Below are 7,793 nucleotides of genomic sequence, written 5' to 3'. Positions count from 1 at the left end.
GGTGAACATTGGGTTTGAGTAGCCCTGCTACCATTATCTAATTCAAAGGAATAATACCTCTCTTTCCCCAGCCTCACAAGAATCACCATCTGCAAAGTAAAGTGAGTTTTCTGTAATAGCCAGACAGCTCCTTTGAGGAGGCAGGACTTACGTAATACACTAGAGATTCAGTCAACATACCGTATTGGCCCGAATATAAGCTGCACCCACAAATAAGCCACACCTTTAAACTTCAAAGGGGGGGGGGGAGACAATACCCGAATATAAGCCCTTCCCTTAAAATTCCACAGGCACTCACACCTGTAGATGGCAAACGCAGAAGAAAATCCTATGGGTACTAGAGAGGACCCGCAAGTGGGCTAAACACCAGTTTGTAGCACCGTAAATGCAAATAAAAAAATCAATACTGCACTGTAAAATACGGCGAAAGCAATGAATGACATTAGAATTAATTGCACAACAGTCTCAGGCTTACAAATCAGCAATTTTTTTTGGTTCCATTTTACCATATGTCTGTTTCAGCAGCAATATCGTAAAAGCCAATTTTTGTAAGGTCGCGAATTTAAACCGCAATTTTCACTGTCAGAATTTGGAAAAAAAAAAGTGTGGCTTATATTCAGGCCAATACGGTATATAAGACTTCAGTTGGATCTAGGCCCCTTCAGAGACAAGGGCTTGTGTAGCTGCCTCAGGAGAACTCAGAGAGCTCTCCAAATCCTGAAGGTGTTGGTGACTTATGATGGGGATTCTTTGAATTCCTGACATAGACTATTGGTTTGGCTGTTTGATGGGGCACTCTCAAAGACAGGACACTATGCTCCACCAACCCTTTTCCCACTTCCATTCAATATGAGCTGCATCTCCAGGCCGATATACTGTAGGACAGTTGTGCTTTATAGCGGGGGAAGATTCCCCACTCTTGTTTTAACACTATCTTCCTTCAGCAGTGTTGAACCCAATAACAGAATAATGTTAGTCCCTGTGAAAACAATTGGTCTTTCTCAGTAATGTGCCTGTTAGGACTCTGGCCCGTATTTTCTAAGAAATACATATTGCACCTTAATTGCTAGCAAAACTACTTGACAGTTCCTGCGTTACGCATCACCTTAATACAAGAAAATGTCAAGTTTTAATTTTGCGTGTTGCATATTGGCTACCGGAATGATTGCTAAATGTGTTTTTGAAACATTAATTGAAAGAGGTTTTCCACAGGCTAATAAAATCCTTTTCACATGATTGCAAGAGTTTGGATTCATTACTGAAAATGAATAATGTAATACAGTGACAGGTGAGGGCTGGGAGCCAAGGTTGATCTTTGCAAAATGCGTTATGAAAGTTAAGCACAGCTAGATGTCCGAAGAGTGAGAAAGGAATGAGCATGTGTTACAAAGCAGGACAGCTAGACTTGGTGGTGTGTGAGAGCCCTAAGTGGAAATGAGTCACAGAACTTCAAAAAGAACAAACCTTAATGGCATTCTTCGAGTGATACCACCTCTCTTTAACTTGGCATCTTGCTTTATGTAACCTGCTGGTGGTGGAAGATGGAGGAGGAGACATAATAAATGGAGCTTTTATGGAACAAAAATTGCCTCTTAGTATCTTACTTAATGCACAGGGATAGAGCCAACTGCTATTAACAACATTTGCAGGATATGTGTCTCAGTGACCATAAATTATACACTTTGCAATCTTTCCCTCTTCCATCTAGCATATTTTGAAATGTAAGTTACAGTATATTTTGCCGTAGGTGCATGCCATAAAAACACTGTGTGTGTGTGTGTGTGTGTGTGTGTGTGTCTGTCAAAAAAGTGATCATTTAACAATAAAATACAGGGAAACAGGCAAATTATCCATATATAAAAGCAATCAGTGTTAATGCGCTGAGATTTATCAGTTTAACCAAATGTTCTTAGGGGTACATATTTACAGTGCAGTCCTTGGAGATTTCCTTGCACAAAGCATGTTAACTGCATTGTGTGGCAAAATTCCTTGTGTGCGTTGCTGAGAAACAACTCCTTCTGGATTATATCTTTCAAATGATTGCAGTTTCATTTATCCTTTAAAATAGCACATGAATCAATATTACATGCACACCCTTTCCAAATCACTGATCTTTCTTCTCTCTGCCATTCCAAATGCTATTGACAGGACAGGGGGGAAATGATATTCCCAGGATATCATCTGGACTAACATCAACTCATTCAAAATAACCACACATTAAGAAAGACCATAATGAGACACCTAAATTGTTCCATTTGCTCCATTTTCCTTTAATTAGTCTTATGATGCTCATTTGTTTGCATCTGGTAAGCTTGGTGACATACTGAACTTGAACAGAAAGGGGTTTTCCAATTGATCGCATTTGTTACTACATGATAGGATTTATATAATCTATTGCTTATTCTACTTGATTTTATAACACTGAGGCATCTCTGGTATGGCTTAGGATTGAGGTGGCTAACCTGTAGCTATCTAGATACTGGTAGACTACAACTTCCATTACAGCCATTATGTTGGATTAGGCCCTATCTGCATTCTACATTTAAAGCACTATGATATCGCTTTAAACAGTCATGGCTTTTCATAAAAAAATCCTGGGAGCTGTGGTTTGTTAAGGATGCTGAGAGCAAGCATGGTGTAGTGGTTAAGAGCGGTAGTCTTGTAATCTGGTAAACCAGGTTCGTTTCACCGCTCCTCCACATGCAGCTGCTGGGTGGCCTTGGGCTAGTCACACTTCTCTGAAGTCTCTCAGCCTCACTCACCTCACAGAGTGTTTGTTGTGGGGGAGGAAGGGAAAGCAGATTGTTAGCCACTTTGAGACTCCTTGGGGTAGTGATAAAGTGGGATATCAAATCCAAACTCCTCCTCCTCCTCTTCCTCTTCTTCTTCCTCTTCTTCTAAAAGTTCCCTGGGAAGAGGGATTGGTTGTTAAACCACTCTGGGAATTGTAGATCTCCATAGGAAATAGGGGTCTACTAACAATTCCCTGCCAATTTGACAAACCACAGTTCCCAGAATTCTTTTTGGGGGACCCCATAGCACTTTAAAGTGGTTTAACAGTTCAGCTAGCAGAGCATGAGACTCTTAATCTCAAGGTTGTGAGTTCGAGCCCCACGTTGGGCAAAGAAGATTCCTGCATTGCAGAGGGTTGGACGAGATGACCTCTTTGGTCCCTTCCAACTCGACAATTCTATGATTCTAAATGTATAGTGCAGATGGGACCTTAGTTTGACCTTGAAGAGCTGTTCTTAAGAGCTCAAAAACAGAGCATGATTCAAAACATTCTAGGAGCTATATTCTTTTGAGAGCCTAGCATGTCCTGTATTTCTAAAAGCAGCTATGTGTTCATTTAATACCATGTTAGGCAAACTACTGCTGCTTCATCTCTGTCTCCATCCATCCCTGATGGATAACCAATTAGGGCTGGATAACTTCTCAGAGACCACTTTTCAACTTCTTCTCTCTTTTTTGACAGATTTTTTTTCTGCTTTGGTTTGAGAGATTATATTCCTTCTTCTTCTTTTTTAGTAAGCAGTCTGAGGCTCCAAATCACCCCCGGTTTGCTTTGAGGAGCCCTGTTGTATTTCTCTCTCTCTCTTTCTTTTCTTCTGCCCCCCCCCTTCCAACTCCACAGAGTCCCTCCGATATTATTCATAACTTGTTTTTTATTACATGGAGGGTGGTTTATATTGTAGCGGTGCCCAGTAGTACTGATATATTTAGTGCTGTGTCAGTATTTCCATTATAACCTCCTATTTTCATGGGTTTATGATTTAGCTGTAAAATTTTACTCTAGGTTTAAAGTTGGAAGACAAGGTTTCAGCCTTGAAGCATTTTTAACAAGGTTCTTTTTTTAAGGAAAAAAGAAACCCGCACACATATTCATTTAGTAATTTTTAAGCTAGAAAAAAATGAAAAATACAGAAAAATAGAAGCCCACGGTATATCACTTTTTAACCTTCCTCCTTAAAAAAAAAAAGCTTTGCTCCATTTGTACCACCTGTATGCATAGTTTGGTTTGTCTAAAATTATTTACAATATGTGTATGTGGTTTAAAGGTATGTGTGCATACTGTGAGCCCATCTATGCAATAAATATTATAGGCCTGTGCCAATTTTAAAAGATTAGGTCATATTATTTTGACCATTCCATTTGATATATGATTGCCTTCCTCAGGAGAACCTACAGCCAGCAATCAAACCTCTGGAAAGCCTCAAACAAAACACCCACCATTTTGTAAAAACCACCGTACAAAAAGCCCTGTTTCCTCCGTTTTTCAACATATCTCCCCAAGTATAACATCTTGCCAAAAACATTAAGCTGATGTGAGGCCTGATATACCATGATCTAAATGAACTAGCAGTGGAAGCTTTGCACAAGTGGGAAAGGCATTCTTCTGTAAAACAAAAAACCACTACCTTGAGTTATTGCTTTCATCAGAGCATTGGAGCTGACTGAGGTAATTTCAAGTTGCTTCCAAAAGTTGCCACGTTTTCACTTCCTTTGAATACTTGGACTATAATAGGGATGTCCCATTCTGTAATGATATTTTTACTATTTGTACCCCACACATCTTACTGGGTTGCCCTAGCCACCCGGGGCAGCTTCCAACATATATAAAAACATAATAAGACATTAAACATTTTTTTAAAAAACTTCACTATACAGGATTGCCTTCAGGCGGCCCAGTGGTCAGATCATACCCTGCAACATTTCTCCAATGAAAATAGGGACATCCTAAGGAAAACTGGGACATTCTGGGATCAAATCCGTAACTGGGATGGCTTCTCTGAATCTGGGACGTCCCTGGAAAATATGGACACTTGGAGTGTCTGAGCTATGAACAAAGGATTCTGGGTTTTCATAAGTCATGACTGTAAGTTTTCCTCTCTTCTTCAAGCTGAAATTGTTGAATGTAAGAGGTCTTTGGAGCCATTTTTTCACCTTTCATCGATCTATTCCTTTATTTGGTTAAGAACATAAGCTATTACAACACAAAAGCAAAATAAGTAAGCATAACAAATAACACATATAAAAGAATATTAAAGATTTCACCACAGGCATGAATGGGAGACAAGGGACTGGGTGAGGGGTCAAATTCTAGGCTACAATGCAGAAACATCAGTTGTTTTCATTTCCTGTAGCAGATGATCATTCTGACAGGTTTTAGAAATAAACTGAATGTATTTCCACCTTATTTTCTGTGCAACTTTTCCAAACAATAGAGCCCTATGTGTGGTATATTTATACAAGAAGATAAATCTTTCCAGAATTGTATATCAGGTTACCTATGATAATGTCCCTGGAACATTTCAATGCATAGACAAGTCTGAAACATAATAATATCCTCAATGGCATTGTGGAACAAATACAGAGACCTGTATTTTAACCAGGATTGTGGCTGTAGGAAGTGTAATAAGTGTTTACATGACTATAATAAGTGTTTGTATTAAAGGAAAAACATTGCCTTCAGCATGATGTGTATCTGAGTAGAATGCATAGGATTACACTTTTAAATCAAGGTACTTAAGCATAAAAATAATGGGAATTATTAGAAAAACAACATTAGCAAATATTTTCCAATGAGTACAATAAACTAATGTGTGTGTTTGTGTGTGTCTGTGTTCAGAGCCCACATCCCTTTATGGTAAGAGAATCCTCACACATTTGTTGTGTTGGCATCTGTCTGCCTCCAGGGCTGAAATCAGACCTCTGTGTTGCAGAGTTGAAGTGAAAAACTTGGTAGTGCATATAGAGATCCTGGGCTGCCCAGAACAACAAGCCCCCCACCCCGACTTGCTGATGTGGTCCAAAGGAAAGCATTGGGCACTAGCTTGGCTACAAGGTACACTAGGAGGCATACAAGGCACCATCTTTTATCTTCTTCTGTTTGTCCCTGTGTCAGTTTCAGTTTGTTTGTTAATTTTTCTAGTAGGGCTGTTTCCCATACTATTTGGTACCGTTGGTCCATGCTTACTCCTGACAGGTCTCTCCAATGTCTGGTTATGGTGTTTCTGGTTGCTAAAAGTAGGTGGGTTATGAGTTCTTTGTGGTGTAAATGGGCACTGTTGTCTTGGAAGATGTTTAGTAGGACCAATTCTGGGGTGAGCCCAACAAGGCAATGACAATAATCCACCAACAGCATACAAATCAATATGGCTAACCTGATCCAAAACACCCACCCACCCCACTCACGCAGGAAAACAAAGATCACCACAGCCAATCACAAACAAACAACCACACCCTAGGCCAAAGCCAACGTCCCTCACCACCAAAGGAACACAAGTGAACAGCACAAGCAAAGATGACACCAAATCCTACATACATTAAGCATAATAGAAACATTGCCACCCGACCCCACCCCCACCCATCTTCCCTCCCTCCACCCTTTTCTTTTTCCTCCCCCTAATGTCTCAACAAATGAAATGAATTTATAAAAATGTTACGTGGAAAAAATATGAGATACATTACACTTACTTCTGTAAAACAAGAAAATCTTTAATAATAATAATAATAATAATAATAATAATAATAATAATACAAGGCACCATCTTGGTGACTGAATCTTGGTGGAGGGCTTTTTGGTCTTAGCTTTTCTTGAATTCCTGTTAACTTACAGAGGCAATATACAAGTGTCTGTGACCACTTTCTAAGTGTGGTTAGGGAAAGAGAATACAAAAAAAATAATGATATCCCTCCAACTGCAAACCAGTTTGGTCCCTAAGCCCAGTATCAAAATCCAATGGTGAACTACTGATTGCTAGTTACTGTTATCATATGATCGAGAAAAGATAATGACACCTGCTATCTCTGATGCATTGGAAGCTTCCATTAAAACCTTCCTCATTAACATGTAAATAGATGTATCAACGTGTAGGAGTCAATAGACTAAAATATGGAACCTTTTTGTAGGGTGTATGGAACCTACACCCTACAGAACTAAAATATGGAACCTTTCTCTAGGGTGGTAGGCAGGAAGGTTATATATATATATGAATGAGACATGCATTCAGGGAGATGCAAAGAATAAAAATGAATATGAATGTCCAACGAGGGCCCAGGTAAATCGTGCCTTGATACTACTCATCAACACTTACTATTCCAGCATTGCTTCTTAGCAGAAATCCAGCTGTAACAAAAACTGCATTTGTGTCATGGATTTGCTGAGTATTATATTGATTTTAAAGTGTGTCTGTCTGCCTCTTCCTTGTTAGCCTGATAAATATTCCTAAAGTAGGCTCTAATATTTGGTACACTTGCTGGCATTCCATTACCCTAATCAGTCAGAGAGCTGCCTAGAATATTATCTGAGATGTCTCCCATTCTCCGGTGATATTCAGAAAATATGCTGTATGGCAAGGAACTGTATTTCTTCTTAAACAGCAGCCCGAGTGCTATATAAAGAATTTGGAGCGTGTCAGGTACAATACATCATGTTTGGTTGTTTTAAAATGAATGCAACTTAACCTGCATCATAGACGTAGCCAAGCTGAGTAAAGGTATTTACATCATGCTCTTTGGACTTCAAATGGTTGGCAATGCCTCAGAATATCCCATCAAATACCAATGCAGTGAACAAGTTTTGACACCAATTTAATTCTTTCTCCCACACAGTCCCTGTGTTTGAAGTAATTTTCTTTTCTCATTTAAAGAAAGGCAAATTTGTTCAACTATATCACATTTCTTTCTTTCTTTCTTTCTTTCTTTCTTTCTTTCTTTCTTTCTTTCTTTCCCTTCCTTCCTTCCTTCCTTCCTTCCTTCCTTCCTTCCTTCCTTCGTACCAGTAGTGTGTG

The sequence above is a fragment of the Podarcis gaigeae genome (assembly GCF_964106915.1).
Source record: "Podarcis gaigeae genome assembly, chromosome: 11".
NCBI classification, from domain to species: Eukaryota; Metazoa; Chordata; class Lepidosauria; order Squamata; family Lacertidae; genus Podarcis; species Podarcis gaigeae.
Note: the sequence above shows the minus strand (reverse complement) of the source record.